We start from the raw sequence: 7,718 nt of genomic DNA on the forward strand, positions 1-7,718 counted from the left end.
TCTCAGGTCATTTCCCTGGTTCCTGTTCACCATTCCTCCCTCTAAAATTTCAAAGAACCTGAAGGCATTCCTTGGATTACTCGTTCAGGCCATCCAAGCTTGTTCCATTCATCACCTCAGTTGCTTCGCGGTTCTTTAGCTGCAGAGCTGTAAGTACATCTGCCTATTTGACATATGCCCTGGATGCGTCATAGACATTGCAAATTTAATATGCCACAAATGCAATCCTTGACTTCAACTCAAAACCTGTTCCTTGTCATTTGTCCCCTTCTCAATAAGGAAAAACTTCTATTTTGTAAATAGAAACTTTATTCCTCTAGTTACTTAAGTCATAACTTGGAATTGTCTCTGATTTCTCTCTTCCCACATCCAATTTATTAGCAAATCATGTAAGCTCTGCTTCAGTCCATCCAGAATGCGACCCCTTTGTACTGTTGCCCTCTTACTGCCCTGGTGCAAGCCACCATTTCCCCTTGGACTATTTATTGTCAACATACCAATCACAGTGAACCTGTTAAAATATAAGTAATGAGTTTTCTCCCTCCAAAACTCATACCATGATCTGTGTGTTTCTCCTTATATAGATTACAATTTAATAAAGATAGATTTCTAAAAACCTTTTAGTGGCTTCCCATCTGATTCAGAATTAAAAACAATTTCTCTACAACTGACCTATCTCTACTCTACCACATGACATCTCTGAACTCTCCTCTTGCTATATCTGCCCTTATTCACTCAGCTCCAGTCACATTGTCCTCCTTGCTATTCCTAAGTTGTATCAGGCACACTTCTGCATCACAGCCATTGTACTTGCAGTTTCTCTTCCCAGAGCTCTTTTCTCCCATATGTCGGCATGGGTTGATTTCTTTACTTCCTTCAGATTTTTATTCAAAACTGGTCTTGTCTATGAGAGCTTCTCTGGCTATCAAGTCTATCATTTTAACACATTCCTCCTGGACATTTTTGTATTTTCCTTATCTGATTTTTTTTCCTCCTTCACACTTATCAAAAGTTTTTGTTTGTTTGTTTGTTTTTTAAGACAGGGTCTCGCTCTGTCACCCAGGCTGGAGTGCAGTGGCACAGTCTTGGCTCACTGCAACCTTCGCCTCTCAGATTCAAGGCAATTCTCATGCCTCAGCCTCCTGAGTAGCTGAGATTACAGGTGTGCGCCACCATCCCCAACTAATTTTTGTATTTTTAGTAGAGATGGACTTTCACCATTTTGGCCAGGCTGGTCTTGAACTCCTAACCTCAAGTGATCTACCCGCCTTGGCCCCCCAAAGTGCTGGGATTATGGGCATGAGCCACCGTGCCCAGCCAATCTTTTACAGTGTAGATTTCCTTATTTATCTGCTCATAGCTATTTCTCCTACTAGAATGTGAACATGAGGGCTGATCTTTTTGACTGCCAGTTTAACTGCTATATCCTGAGCACCAAATATTTATAATAGTAGCAACTTTCATTTATATAGTACTTAGTATTTTCCAGCTTACCAGCCACTTTTAGGTAGCACTTCAGATTACACATATACAAGGAAGAGGCAATGTGATTACAAAGGCAGAGATTGGAATGATGCAGCTACAACTCAAGGAATGCTGGTAGTCACTCTGTCCCCTTCAAAAATCAGATATATCTGCTGGGAGCGATGGCTCATGCCTGTAATCCCAGCACTTTGGGAGGCTGAGGCGGGCGGATCATGAGACCAGCCTGGCCAACATGGTGAAACCCCATCTCTACTAAAAATACAAATCTCTACTAAAAATACAAAAAATAGCCAAGCATGGTGGCGTGCATCTCTAGTCCCAGCTACTTGGGAGGTTGAGGCAGGAGAATCGCTTGAATCCGGAAGGCAGAGGTTATGGTGAGCCGAGATCATGCCACTGTACTCCAGCCTGGGCAACAGAGCGAGACTCCGTCAAAAAAAACAACAGATAGATCATAGCAAATGACGGTGGATCACTATGATAATTTGCTATGATCTATCTGATTTTTGAAGGGGACAATGCAGATGCTATTACAAATGTGGTATTTTTAGAGCAACAGATCAACACAGCATATTGACCTGTTGAATGCATTATTTTTTATTTTATCAGCAGGGAGGATCAAAAAAAGTTGACCTTCCTCTAACAATGGCAGCCATACATGTTCACTCTGTTTTTCCGGGGCACAGTTAATTCTCCTGCTTGCCATCATGATACAGTCTTCAAGGCCCCCAGTCCTTCACAGTCCACATAGTATTATGTTAGGCCATTATACTGATGACATACTGCAAATTGGACCTGTTAAGAAGAGAGTGGCAAATGCCAGATATATCCTAGTAAAGTTATAGAATAGAAGATAAATCCAATGAAGCTTCAGGGGCTGACATGTAATATAATATTTTAATATTAGTGGTCAAGGGCTCTTGGATATGCTGGGATAATCCCTGTAAGATAGAGTATCAGTAGTTGTGCCTCATATCTCCTACCACTAACAAAGAAGCATTGTATTTACTTGATCTACATCTTTAAATTGTGGAGGAACAATCCCATTTTGGTAACGTACATAGCTAACTTTATAGTTCCTTATACTAACGTTACTTTTTGCAAGGAAAAAAAAATCTGGCAATACCTAATGGTGCAGTGGATGTAAGATATATATCTCTTACATGTTTTGCATGAGAGTGTAAATTGGACAGGCAATTTGGAAAGCTTTTGCCATTAATTTGTAAAGTTATTTTGTAAAGAACGTCACATATCTTTGGACTTGGCACTTCCTATCCCAGTAAGGTGTCATGCACACCTGGAAACATGTAGAAAAAGGTTTTAGCATTTTTCATAATAGCAAATAGTTTATACAAATTAAATGTGGCACATTTATACAATACAATATTAGATAAGCCAAATGAGTGGATTACAGTATTGCAGTAATATGTATAAATCTTAGCAAGATAACACTGAATGGGAAATAGGTTTCCAGAGATGACATACAGAGTTGTAAAGTTAAAAAAATATACACTTTTTAGGAATACACATAGATGTGATAAGAGTATTACAATCATCCAACAAAATTCAGGATAGTGATTGACATAGTTTGAGGAGGGAGGAGGATAGGACAAAGAGCTACATTCATAGAATGTTCTACATACATAGAAATTTTTGACAAAATTCTAGTTCCATGTTGGATGATAGGTTCATGGTCATTATTAAACTATTCAATAAACACAAACAAATATATACATACAAGAGATACTTGCATGGACTAATGACAAGAATGTGTCATGAACCAAATATGTGTCTGTTCCTGTTCTATATAAAATAAAGTCACTTCTTTGGGCTAAGCTTCTGTGTATCTAGAAACTCCTATTAAACACTAAATATCTAATCTGAGGATTAGTCACTAAGCCATTATCATTCCCTTAACACAAAAGTGTATGTAAGCTAGAATATTCTAGCACAGAGTAAGATACTAAGAGTGAGACACTAGACAAAGTTTGATGAGGAAGAAGGATGGAAAGGTTCGGAGCTTAGGAAGATCCTGTAAGAAGGTGAAGGGGTGAACTTCTGTGTGTAGGAAGGAGAGGAGGGGAGCATCGAGTGTCAGGGAGATTTTTAAAAGTCATGCAGGATTCCCTTGCCTTTGTTTCCAATCTAAACCTCACCCTTTCTCAGTGCATTTAGTATCTCAGTTAGTTACTTACTTACTGAATGCAGGAGTTCACAATCTAAACAAACATAACCAGAAGATTGCAGGATTTTATTTAAATTATTGAGCAATTATTAGGACTCTAAATTTGATTTACAACATTTAGGAAAGAAAATAGATGAAAGTAACATATTCCACACAGAAAATATTACTCAAGTTTGTTAACAATAATCCTTTTCTTTTTTGCTTCTGGAAAGATGGAGGAAGACATTTACATGTTTATCTGTGAATTTTAATTTAAATAATTAGTCCTAAAATTAAGAAAACAATTGCATTGGGACAAACTTTCTCTTCCTCTTTATAAACCAAAGAGAAACTCTCTTCATAAAATTAATATTCTCATACTTTCTTGTGAGTACTTTTGTCCTTTCTTTTCATGTATTAATCTAATAAGTAGGAAATAGTTTACTCTCCAATAAGTATCCCAGCAACATATAGATTTTGTTTTCTCTATATTAAATAAAAAATTTAAAGAATCATATATAACTTTAAAAAGAACAAAGACCAATCACACAAAATAAAACAAACAAACCAAAAACACTCCATCAAAACATGCTGTTTTGAAACAGTCTTAAACCATATTCACTTTAAAGAAGTAAAAATGTCAGTATAAGTTAACACATAGTCTGTGTTTGGGTCAGTTTAAAATAGTGATGATTTTGTAAAGCCTTTGAGAATTTGGCTTCTTTTTGCAGCAAGACTGTGTGTCAAGTATAATGTCCCTCTTAGACCTGTAGGAATTTCAACAAAAGGATGAAATCCCTTCACTTGTTGCACTTTATTCTCTTGTCACAGTTAAAGCAATATTTATTTTCCTCCTCCTTGCTTCTTGCAGGCCTGTAGTAAATCAAAAAAGTAAACTCTCAGGTTCATTGTGTAAGGGGCTTACTTCTAGGCTTCTACAGTTGCCACAGTAACTAATTAGAAATTTGCATCTCTAAGAGAATTATTTAATGCTGATGTGTAAGCCCTTTTATTCTTTGGAGCTTGGCCTTTTGCTAGGAAGCTTCTGGTAGATGTTGGGCCTCGAGGTCATACTGTACAAGCTCTGAACGTAGGTGGCCCTGGTTTGCCCTTTTTATCTGGATGATTCATGCCCAGTGGAGAAAATGTCTTGCCAGGTCTTTGTTGAATGGTGGGCATCTGAAAGGCGGTACTTGATTCATTTAGGCGCCATTTGTTTTAACCTGTAACTTCTTCCCCATTGATTTAGGCGCCATTTGTTTTAACCTGTAACTTCTTCCCCATTGCTCATTAGCTAACTCTTATGTAATTGAGTCATGCATGTTAAAACGGTAGAGTTGAGTTATGCCAACCAACCCATTGAGAGGAATCCCTCATTAATATGGTTGTGAGGCCTAAGAAGTTGATGTTGCCAAAATACAAAATGTTTTGTAGACTTGGACATTGTGTAATAGCAATATGAAGATGAACATTTTTCCTGAAGAGCTGTTTGTTTTCTGAGGTTTAAACCTATGTTCCCTTAGTGCACAAAGAAGACAGAGACAAAAGGGAAGGGACTGAAGACTCCCAGGCAACTTGTCCTGAAACAGAGAAGACACTGACTGCCATCCTGTGCTGCCAGTACAGCCTGGGAGATCAGATCAGGGCCAAAAGGAGATAAAATGGATATGCGAATTTAGTCATCACCAATCCCTGAAACATTACCCCTTCTAAAGTGGAGGAGCTCCTAAGTTTACTATAGCCAGAAGACAAAATAAACATATATTCAAGAGGATGACCAAACCTGAAGTCAAGAATAGATTCAACATACCCATGTTCATTGAAGCATTAGTCACAATAGCCTAAGGATGGATGCAACCCAAGTGTTCATTGTTGGATGGGCAGGTAAACAAAATGTGGTATAGACATACAATGGAATATTTTTCAACATTAAAAAGGAAGGAAATTCTGACATGCTACAACATAGATGAACCTTGAGGACATTATGTTGAGTGAAATAAACCAGTCACACACAGATTAATACCTTATGATTTCACCTACATGAGGTACCTAAAGCAGTCCAACTGATAGAAATCAAAAGTAGCAGATTCATAGAAACAAAAAGTAGTATGGTGACTGTCACAGGCTGGGAGGAGGAGGGGATGAGAAGTTGTTTAATGGGCATAGAGTTTCAGTTTTACAAGATAAAACACTGCAGATTGGTTGCATAACAATGTAAATGTACTGAACATGATTAAACTATACACGTAAAATAGTTAAGATAGTAAATTTTGTTATGTATATTTTAACACAACTTAAAAAAATGGTAGACTTAGAGGAAAGGTAGGCATAGTCCCCCTTTGAAGAAAATAAAAGAAAGGTATTCACGTATACAACCTCCAAAGAGAAACAGACCAGGTTTGCTAAATGTGAAAGGAAGCAGAACAGGTCTGGCAAAATGCTAGCTTTTCCTGTTGTCAGGTGAGAAGGACACCCTGCTGGTGGAAGCACCAAACCCGGGTCCCCTGCTGTCACTGCCCTGCCATACCACCTGCACATCTGCGAAAATGAATATTTAAAATATAATCCCACACGTGTTCTGGAGGCAGGAGACTTAATCCTCTAGTTAATCATTGTTTTTGAAAAAGCTTTGGTCAGATAAAACATTTGTGCCCTTTTCTTTTCTTTTTCTTTTTCTTTTTTTTTTTTTTTGGTAAAGATTTTTTTATTTCTACTGGGGAGGGAGGAGGATGAATAGAACTGTTTTCCAATTTACTCTCGCACTGTATACACACATACCCACACACATACATAAACATACATACACCAAAAATACCCCAAACAAAAAACAAAAACACCGGGAATCAAAACCCAAAACACCCTTAAACTGCACCAATACTTCCTATTTTGACCAAAAAAAATCCTGGGAGGAAGTGCAAAATGCAAAATTAAATGACTGAGAAATCCTGAACAAACAGCATTATTAATATACAAAATAGTTTTATTACTGAACTAGTAACAGGTGATGTTCTCCGTGTTTGTAAAACTTTGGAATCACGTAGCTGATTTGTTAAATCTAGTCCATGCCAGCTTCCAAAAACCAAAATTTTATTTAGCTTCATTCTTTGATGCCTTATCAGATTTTTCTATAGGATCTAGAACATCATCCTCCTCATCAATGTCTTCTGGTTTTGGTGCTTTACTGTCCAAGACTTGCCATGGGAACTGTTCAGGTAACTTCTTAAGGATTGTTGAGCTGTCAGCACCAAGCTGACTTAATATTCCAGGAAGCATTTCTGTGATTGGTTTGGCTTCTGCATGACCAGTAATTGCAAAGGTATTAGCAGAAAGGGAAGCTTGGACTTTGGGATTGTTGAAATGAATAACTGTCCTATCATCTTTAATCATGTTCACCTCTTCAATACCAGCTATATTATTCACAGCCAGGTTTTTTTTAGATAATTCTGAAGCTTTTTGTCATTAGCTATAGCTGTTCTATGTACCACCTTCCTTCTGTGAGGTGTACCCTTGCCCCCTATCCGGACCTGAGCCTGAAGTTTGGCTAACTTTTCTTGATTCATGCTGTTGGTAAATCTGAAGCACGGAGGGTCCTCCAATACCAGCACATGGCAAGAGCAAGATGGCTGCCTCATCTTTTCTTCTAAACTGTGAACAAAGCATACAATCATTTGAGTGATTTTCTGCAATATCAATTTTTCTATCTGTATAAGGTGTCTGATAAGTTTAGATTAAGTCCCTAGTCTTAATCTAAAGAAAAACAGTGGGTTTTCCTTGAATTTAGAGACTATCATATCTTTCTAATATGAGTGGCTTTGAATTATTTTTTTAGCTCTAGAAACTAACACAATGCTGAGCACACTGGCATTTTGCTTTAAAACTCAATAAACTTTACTTAAATCCAACCAGGATTACATTTATTTTTAACTAAATTCCTGTCATGACTCTATATTTCCAAAAATTTTCTGTAGAACACCATTGACTTTGCTATTTAACTTTTGCACTCATTTTTAGCCCATTCAAAAGTTTGACACAGTAATTAATCAGGCTTTTTAGCACATTTTCTGAAAGC

The 7,718-nt window shown here is 37.4% G+C and overlaps 1 pseudogene; it reads right to left on the minus strand.

Annotated features, from left to right (window-relative positions):
• Nucleotides 1–6,084: 6,084 nt before the first annotated feature.
• Nucleotides 6,085–7,274, minus strand: LOC100993773 (transcription factor BTF3 homolog 4-like; annotated as a pseudogene).
• Nucleotides 7,275–7,718: the final 444 nt, after the last annotated feature.

The sequence above is a fragment of the Pan paniscus genome, chromosome 5, assembly GCF_029289425.2.
Source record: "Pan paniscus chromosome 5, NHGRI_mPanPan1-v2.0_pri, whole genome shotgun sequence".
NCBI lineage: Eukaryota > Metazoa > Chordata > Mammalia > Primates > Hominidae > Pan > Pan paniscus.